Genomic DNA, 9,196 nt, shown 5'->3' on the forward strand with positions numbered 1-9,196 from the left:
AACTTCAGTTTGGGTTAAGACCTATAAATAAAGTGGAGTAAAGACCTTACTTTAAATAAATTCCAAGCACTTATAATTATGTTTAAATGCTCTCCTACCAAATGGCAAGTTATGTTAAAATAGAATAATAAAATATCCAATATTTATTTATTTTTAAATATTTTTTTATTGATTTCAGAGAGGGAGAGAGAGATAGCAACAACAATGATGACAGAGAATCATTGATCAACCTGCCTCCTGCATGCTCCACACTGGAGATTGAGCCTGCAAGCTGGGCATGGGCCCTGACCGGGAATCGAACCATGGCCTCCTGGTTCATAGGTCAACACTCAACCACTGAGCCACACCAGCCAAGCTCAAAATATCCAATATTTATAAGACTAAACAAACAAAACAAAGCCTCTAAATTTGAAAGCATAAATTTCAGGGACAGCATAACTTTTTATTTTAAAATAATTTTGACTTACAAAAGGGTTGGAAACATATTATTCAGAGTTTCCATATATCCTTCACCTAAATTTCCCTTAACTATAACCATGGTACATTTATATGACCATTTATAAACATGTATATAACTGTGATACATTGGTCAGAAATAAGAAATTATCACTGGTACAAGAATGTTAATTAAACTATCGATTTTGTTCAGATTTCTATTTCAGGACCCAATCCAGGGTACTAGGTTGCACTTTGTCTCCAAGGCTTAGCGAGTGGAAACTAGTCTAGTTCGCACAGCACAGGATGCAGAGCACATGTTCAAACGCAGGCGACTCTCTGCTGCTCCCTGAGCCAGGCTGCTTCTGAGAGATGCTGGGCAGAGCCCTGGGAAGTCTTCCTGAAGTTGTTTTTATGCCACAGGCTTAGAGGGAAATGGTGTTGCCCTCACCGTCCTTACAAGTGATAAGCATTGACCTAAGTCTACATTCTAAAAATGCAAACGTGGACCACTCAGAACAATACATACTTAGAGCAGAAAGTGGGCCTTTGAAGTCATCTAGTTTAATGTCTTCATTGATGGCTAAAGAAATTAGTGAGAATTTCCTCTATTTTACTGAGAGATAGATACCTTTTAAAATTTACAATTTAGACTTACCTATGGGGCACTTTGCATCTCAGCCTACACCAAGGGAGGAATCCCTTGGCTGAGGACGCGGGAGCTGTAGACAGGTAGATGATCGATGGTTGTTTTAGTAAATTTATTCAAACTAAGAAAAACATTCTGCTCCCACAAAACCAAAGAGAAACAGAGAGCCTTCATCTCTCTCTGGCCCTCAGGTGGTTCCCAGGACCCTGAGGCTAGAGGGAAGGCAGAAGTACCTCCTTTTTGCTCAAGTGCTGTGCGGGTCCTCTCAGCTGAGAGCACAGGAACAGGAGAGGAAGGGAGAGACTCTGATTTCTGGAAAAGGAAAGGGTGGTGTTCCTTCCCCACGTTTTTCTCCTGCACGTAAGGTACAGCTTTCTCCCGACTGACAGGTAATCAGGTATTTTCCCTTCGCGAGTGTCCGACCCACTTCCAATTTTAAGAGGTAATTCAAGATACCCCTGCCCTTTCTGAAAAATGTTTTCTCTCGGGCAGATTGCATTATCAACAGGAGTAGGTAAATATTCACTGCAAAGTAACTTTGTGTTTTTTTCTCAAGCCAACACGTGAATTTAATTTAGAATACGAATGGGCATGGTAAACACGAATATTATTTGTTGTTTTCTTTTTTGAATAAAGATTGATTTTTAGTTTTAAGTCATAAAGGGTAGTTTCTTAGTGAACATACTCCATACTTGTTCAACTGGGCCATGGGTATCAGACCAAGCAAGTTTGTGAAAGTCCACCCTTTGAGTTGCCAATGAGATCACTAGCAATTTATTTATCAGATAAGTAGCCCCACCTGTATTACTTCAGGCCTGGAGCCTCAGAGGGTCTATGTTTAGCATCAGACTTCAAGGTTTACTTTCCCATAGAATTCTAAAGGTTTTCTTCAGGAATGACTAAGGTTTTAGAAATTTCCCATGTAACTTTGTCGTACTGTGCCATGTGCACAAGCTGTTTGAAGATGCCTTTGATACTCGAGGGCTGTCATATCACCTGCCCTTGGTCCTTGAAAGAGGGGTTACAGGTGGAACCATTGTTCTAAGACCATTCATTACCCTCCAGCCTCCGAAATGATCAACTGCTAAGTGTTGTTTATTTGGGTGGCTCCAAACTAGTCTCAGCTTAATCACTCTCTCCTGGAAGCTTTTCCTCACCCACAGAGCTTAGTTTCTTCCTGATATGCCCTGAGAGCTTGTGATTTAAGGTAAGTCCTGCCCTAGCCAGTTTAGCTCAGTGGCTAGCATAGGTCCTCAGATTGAAGGGTCCCAGGTTCAATTCCGGTCAAGGGTACATACCTCAGTTGCAGACTCGATCTCTGGCCCTGGTCCAGGTGCATGCAGGAGGCAACCAATTGATGTGTCTCTTTTACATCAATGTTTCTCTCTCTCTCTCTGTCTCTCCACCTCCCTTCCACTCTCTCTAAAACAAACAAACAAACAAACAAACAAACAAAACAATGGAAAAATATCCTCAGATGAGAATTAACAACAAAAAAAGGTAAGTACTGGTTTAACTTACCTCCACTAGAATATAAACTCTATCAGGTTCAAGACTAGGTCAGCCTATTGACCACTATACCCCTAGAATCTAGCATGGTGCTAGAAATTCCACAAATACCAGTGGAATAATCAAAGAGAAGGCTTCACTCATTCCATCTGAACCCTTATGCAGTGTTTGAAAGTGTAGGAAACAGCCCACTCTCCCGTCCTTAAAACATCCCTCCCACAGGGGGAGCACTCTCCTATTAGCCTCCCCCCACCTTCCTCTTTGCTCTTCCAATGGCTTCCTTTGCTCCTCCTTCCCGCTGTGTTCTTTCCCTACACTCCAGCCTAGTCCACTGTCTCCCTGCCAGGAAGCAGTAGGCACTCCACAAATATGCGTTGAATGAAAGGATGGCATGCCCCAAACTCTCCTAGGAACATGTTATCCATCTCCATAGCTTCAATAATTATGTTAAACTGAATATCTAAATATCTCTACCCAACCTAATTTAAATATCTATCCCTAACTTAAATGTCTCACCTGGGCAACAAACCTGTACCTCCATGAGCACCCTTATATCAATACATTCACAACTAAATCTAGACTTTCCAATAAACACAACAGATTAATCCCACACATGATCTCTTTCCCTCCCCAGTCTCTGCTGAATCATGGTAAGGAATTTAAGGGGCGGGAGGGGGGAGGGAAGAAAGAAGGTACAAATCCACAGGGCAAAGAGAACAGAAGAGAACCCAACAGCTAACCAAAGATTTCCACACATTTGTGGAAGGTGTAATGCGGGTGGAGGTGAATTAGCTGAGTTAGGAGAGTACCACCGGGGAATAGGACATTATGTACGTAGTAGTTTCTTCTCATGTCTAAAAATGTAAATTGCAATTTTTTTAAAAAATATGTTTTTCTCGATTTTAGAGAGGAAGGGAGAGAGAGATAGAAACATCAATGATGAGAATCATTGATTGGCTGCCTCCTGTACACCCCCTACTGGGGATCGAGCCCACAACCTGGGCATGAGCCCTGACGGGGAATAGAACTGTGACCTCCTGGTTCAGAGGTCAACGCTCAACCACTGAGCTACACCAGCCAGGCTTCTATTTTTCAATTGGCTGTTTCATGTACCTTTTTTCTCTTTCACCATTTAACAGTTTCTGAATGCTGAATTAGATACTGGAAAAAGAAAAATACCTGATTCAGCCTCAGCCTACAGAACCCTGGAAGGGCATATGGAGACCCAGCATGAAGGAAAACAGAGCTTATGGACCAGGTGGACTGAACCAGGGCAAGTGGCAGTTTACATAATGGGCTGTGCCACACTGAGCCACCTTCCAGGCTCTCCTCAGGAAAACTGGCAGCTGGCTTCTATTCCCCAGGATGATTAGACCTTCTCTAAGAAACTGACTAGCCTAAGGGAGACTTCCTGGTATGTGGAGGTTCCCTCTACAATCAGCAAGCACTACCTGTGCCCACATAGCTCCGTTCAGCTTTCTTTCTTTCTTTGTTTTTGTTAATCCTCACCCGAGGATATTTTTCCATTGATTTTAAAGGAAGTGGAAGAGAGGGGGAGAGACAGAGAGGAACATATATATTAATATTATTGTTGACAGTATTACAGATGTCTCCCACCTTCTCCTCCTTTGCCCCCTCCACCATACTCTCCCCCACCCCCCACAGGCCTTTACCACACTATTGTCTATGTCCATGGGCTATGCATATATGTATAAAAGTTTTTTGCTTATTCTCTTCTTGTCTCCCTACTCCCCTCTGTTTGCTCCATGCTTCTGGGCCTATTTTGTCAGTTTATTATGTTCATTAGATTCCACATATAAGTGGGATCATGTGATATCTGTCTTTCTCTAGCTGGCTTATTTCACTCAGCATCGTATTCTCCAGGTCCATCCATGCTGTAGGGCAGAATTCTTAAGGACACCCCTTTCCCATCCCACCCCATACACCTGCTCCTAACACATCTTCCAATTTCTGTTCCAGTTATCATCATTCACCCAGCTGATCAGGCCTAAAAACTAGAACTCTTATCTGAGTTTTCCACCTTCCCCCACCCTGATATCTAATGTCAGCAGTCCTGTTTGCTCTACTTGCAAAAGATATCCCAAATCCACCTCCATGTTTTACCAGGTCACCGCTGCCGTCCGACTCTAAAGGGTCCCTTTCCTGGAGACTGCAAGATACTCCCTGTGAGTCTCCCCTGCTCTGCGTCTCTGTCTCCAACAGGCTGACTTCCTCACAGCAGCCGGAGCATCTCAGATCGTATCAATTTCCCACTTAACACCTTCCAGAAGCTTCCCAATACAATTAGAATAAAATCTGAACTACTGAACTCAGGATTATATATGACCAGGCCCGCCGACTTTCCAACCTTAACTCCTACTGTTTCCCCATCACTCTCTCCACTCCAGGCAAGCTGGCCTGTTTCAAACACACCAGATTCATTTACCAGCTGTTCCCTCTTCCCCCAGATTTTATTTTAGCAAGGCTCGCTCAGAATGTTACCACCTCAGGAAAGCCCATCATCTATAGCAGACCTTTCTCCTCCACCCAGTCATTGTTTACCCCAGTGATTTTCAACCCTTTTCATCTCACAGCACACATGCACACATGGACTAATTACTAAAATTCTGTGGCACACCAAACAAATTTGCCAACCTGACAAAAAAAAAAAAAAAAAGATAAAATTTTGATTCATTCACACCAGACAGTTATTGTTGAGTTGGCTGTTGTCATTCTTTTATTTGACAATCTAGGGGGAAAGCAGTCAGTGCTCCTGACTAAAGAGTCAGGTATTGCATGTTTTAAAAATTCTCGCAGCTCACCAATGTGCCTGCCAGGGCACACTGGTTGAAAATCGCTGGTTTATACCAATGCCCGGTTGTATTTTCTTTATAGCACATACAGCCAAAAATACATGCTTGGTTTATATGTTTAATATCTGTGTCCTATCACTGTCATGAGTCCCGTGGGGTCAGCAGGGACCCTCTCTCATTCACAGCAGCTAGAATACTAGGTAGCACACAGCAGACATTCAATATTTACTGAATCAATATGAAAAAAAATGAAAATGATAGTATTCACTTTTACTTTTAGCATAGAGGTAAATGAAAATCTACCCTAGCACGGACAGGTTAACTTATTTTTGGTATATCATCAGTCAAGACTGGTATCTTTTTTTTTAAAATATTTTATTGATTTGTTTACAGAGAGGAAGGGAAAGGGATAGAAGATTTGAAACATCGATCAGCTGCCTCCTGCACACTCCCTACTGGGGTTGTGCCTGCAACCAAGGTACGTGCCCTTGACCGGAATCGAACCTGGGACCCTTGAATCTGCAGGCTGACGCTCTATCCACTGAGCCAAACTGGTTAGGGCAAGACTGGTATCTTAACCAGAGTCAGTTATTATGTAAATCAATTATCACTAAAGAAAAATATTGGTACTTCATATCAGGATTATCATTATATAAAAAAAGGAAATAAATTTGCCTTTAAAGTACTTTCCTCATGATAAGTTTCTAAATTAGATAAGGTACTGAACACTGAAAACAATTGAGGCACCTTCCAGATAAGCAGACACAAAGCCAGGACTCAGACTTGGCTCTACAATACGTGTGTCCTTTCTATTGGATCATGGATTTGCTGACACTATAGGTTACCAAGATATTTCAGAGCAGTTCCAATCAAAGTAGTAGTAGAAGTCAAAGAGCTATCTTAAAAATCACAGCAGAAATTTCAAATATTGTAACGTAGTGTGCAATGCCTAAAATATCAAGTATATTGACTTTAAGAAAAATTGATTCAGGTAACACTAACGTCCTGGTAATCAGGCATGTTGATTGGTTTGAAGAAAAATGAGGTTTTAATAATAGATGAGCTCGGTAGTCAAAAGCTTTTATAAAAACGTACCATTGGAGTAGCAGAGCAGGACCTCACACACCTACAGGACAACGTCCAAAATCTTCAGCATACAAAGCCGTTGTAGTCTGCCCCCTGCTTTGTTCCCAGCCACTTTTCACATGTCCATGAGTGTGGTCAGCTTCAAAATCGTCTAGAAAATCCCTGCGTAACTTTTACCAGCTCAAATGTAACCTCCTTTGTAATCTTTGTTAATCCATTCAGAAGCGGGATTATCTCTTATCTATGTTCCCAGATGAACTCTGAACATAATTTTTATTTTTAAAAGTCTTCTTTTAAAAAATGTTTTCTCGTCATAGCTGGTTTTGCTCAGTGGATAGAGCATCGGCCTGTGGACTCAAGGGTCCCAGGTTCGGTTCCAGTCAAGGGCATGTATCTTAGTTGCGGGCACATCCCCAGTAGGAAGTGTGCAAGAGGCAGCTGATCGATGTTTCTCTCTCATTGATGTTTCTAACTCTCTATCCCTCTCCCTTCCTCTCTGTAAAAAATCAATAAAATATATATTTTTTAAAAATGTTTTCTCCCTAGCCGATTTGGCTCAGTGGATAGAGCATCAACCTGCGGACTGAAGGGTCCCGGGTTCGATTCTGGTCAAGGGCACATGCCCAGGTTGTAGGCTCTATCCCCAGTAGGAAGTGTGCAGGAGATAGCCAATGAATAATTCTTTCTCATCATTGATGTTTCTATCACTCTCCCTCTCCCTTTTTCTCTGAAATCAATACAAATATATTTTTTAAAAATTGATATTAAAAATGTTTTCATTGATTTCAGAGAGAGGAAGGGAAAGGAAGAGGGGGATAGACACCAATGATGAGAATCATCGATCAGTTGCCTCCTGCACGCTGCCTACTGGGGATCAAGCCTACAATCCAGGCATGTGCTCTGATTGGGAATCGAACCTTAACCTCCTAGTTCATGGGTCGATGCTCAACCACTGCGCCACAATGACTGGGCTGAACATAATTTTAAGTGTAGTATATTACAGTATTTATTCTACTTTGTTTTCCTGGCTAGGCTATAAATGCTTGCTCAATTAAAGAAATATACAATTTAAATTCCTAAATCAATATGCAAAGCATCTGTCAGAGTAAATGTTCAACTATTATTGATCAAAATCATTAATTACTGATTAAATGAAAAGTCTTATTAGCATTGTTTATAATTAAACTAGAAGCCCAGTGCATGAAATTCGTGCACAGGGGAAGAGGGTATCCCTCAGCCCAGTCTGTACCCTCTCCAATCTGGGACCCCACTGGGATCGGGCCTAAATGGGCAGTTGGACATCCCTCTCACAATCCGGGACTGCTGGCTCCCAACCGCTTGCCTGCCTGCCTTCCTGATTGCCCCTAACCACTTCTTCCTGCCAGCCTGATCACCCCCTAACCACTCCCCTCCAGCCTGATCGACACCTAACTGCTCCCCTGCTGGCTGGATTGTCCCTAACTGCCCTCCCCTGCTGGACTGGGTCCCCCCCAACTGTCTTCCCCTGCAGGCCTGGTCCTCCCCAACTGCCCTCCCCTGCAGACCGTCTTGTGGCAGCCATCTTGTGTCCACATGGGGGCAGCCATCTTGTGTTGGAGTGATGGTCAATTTGCATATTACTCTTATTAGATAGGACTAGTAGCCCATCACGCGATATCACGTGCAGTAGGCTTCCCACCACTTCCACAGGAGCTGACAGGAACCGCAGTGTGCTACCTGGAGCCGTGTGGCTTCTGCGGGAGGCAGAAGTGAGCTGTGGTGCCCATGGGAGCCGGGAGGGAGCTGCACCACTTCTGCGGGAGGCAGGATGGACCCACGTTCATTCCATGGGAGGCAGGAGGGAGCTGCGCCGCTTCCGCGGGAGGTGGGAGGAATCCATGTTCATTCCGCGGGAGGCGGGAGGCGGGAGGGAGCTGCACCGCTTCTGCGGGAGGCGGGAGGGACCTGCGCCGTTTCGGCGGGAGGTGGGAGGGACCCATGTTCATTCCGCAGGAGGCGGGAGGGAGCTGCGCCGCTTCTGCAGGAGGCGGGAGGGACCCATGTTCATTCCGTGGGAGGGACCCATGTTCATTCCGCAGGAGGCGGGAGGGACCTGCGCCGCTTCGGCAGGAGGCGGCCTGCCATCTCCTCTCCGGGCCTGCACTCGGCTGCGGAGGCTGCGGGCCGGCCCCCAGTCCCTGTCTGTGTCCGCTTCGGGCGGCCAGCCCGAGCCAGGTGCAGCGACAAAGCAAACATTCCGCCAGGCCGCTCACGCTGCCTGTTCTCAGTGGCTGCCCCCGCAGGACTGGGGGCCTCCGGCGGGGCTGAGAGGACTGGGCGCTGCCATCTTGTGGCTATGGGGGCTGCCATCTTTGTGACAGAGTGACTGTTAATTTGCATATTACCCTTTTATTAGATAGGATGGTGCCTAAATGATTTAATCCACTGTGTGAAATGGAAGATTTCTTGGATATAACAACTATATCTAAAACCCCAGGAATTCAGGCCTACGCACACTATGTTTTTAACACACAAGTTTTTTGCTGCCCTGGCAAATTCTTCATTCTTTCTATATAGGTGAATTTAGTCAAGTAGAATGACCATCTGTAAGTTTCATTGTAGCTAAGAGGTTCTGAGAAAAATGGTCACTTCTCTAAATCTCTCTGCTATTTTGGTTCAACAAACTGCTTGTTCTCTGCTTAGAATTTTCCTAGATTTCTGACGA

Source organism: Myotis myotis, unplaced genomic scaffold (genome assembly GCF_014108235.1).
Source record: "Myotis myotis isolate mMyoMyo1 unplaced genomic scaffold, mMyoMyo1.p scaffold_m19_p_10, whole genome shotgun sequence".
Classification (NCBI taxonomy): domain Eukaryota; kingdom Metazoa; phylum Chordata; class Mammalia; order Chiroptera; family Vespertilionidae; genus Myotis; species Myotis myotis.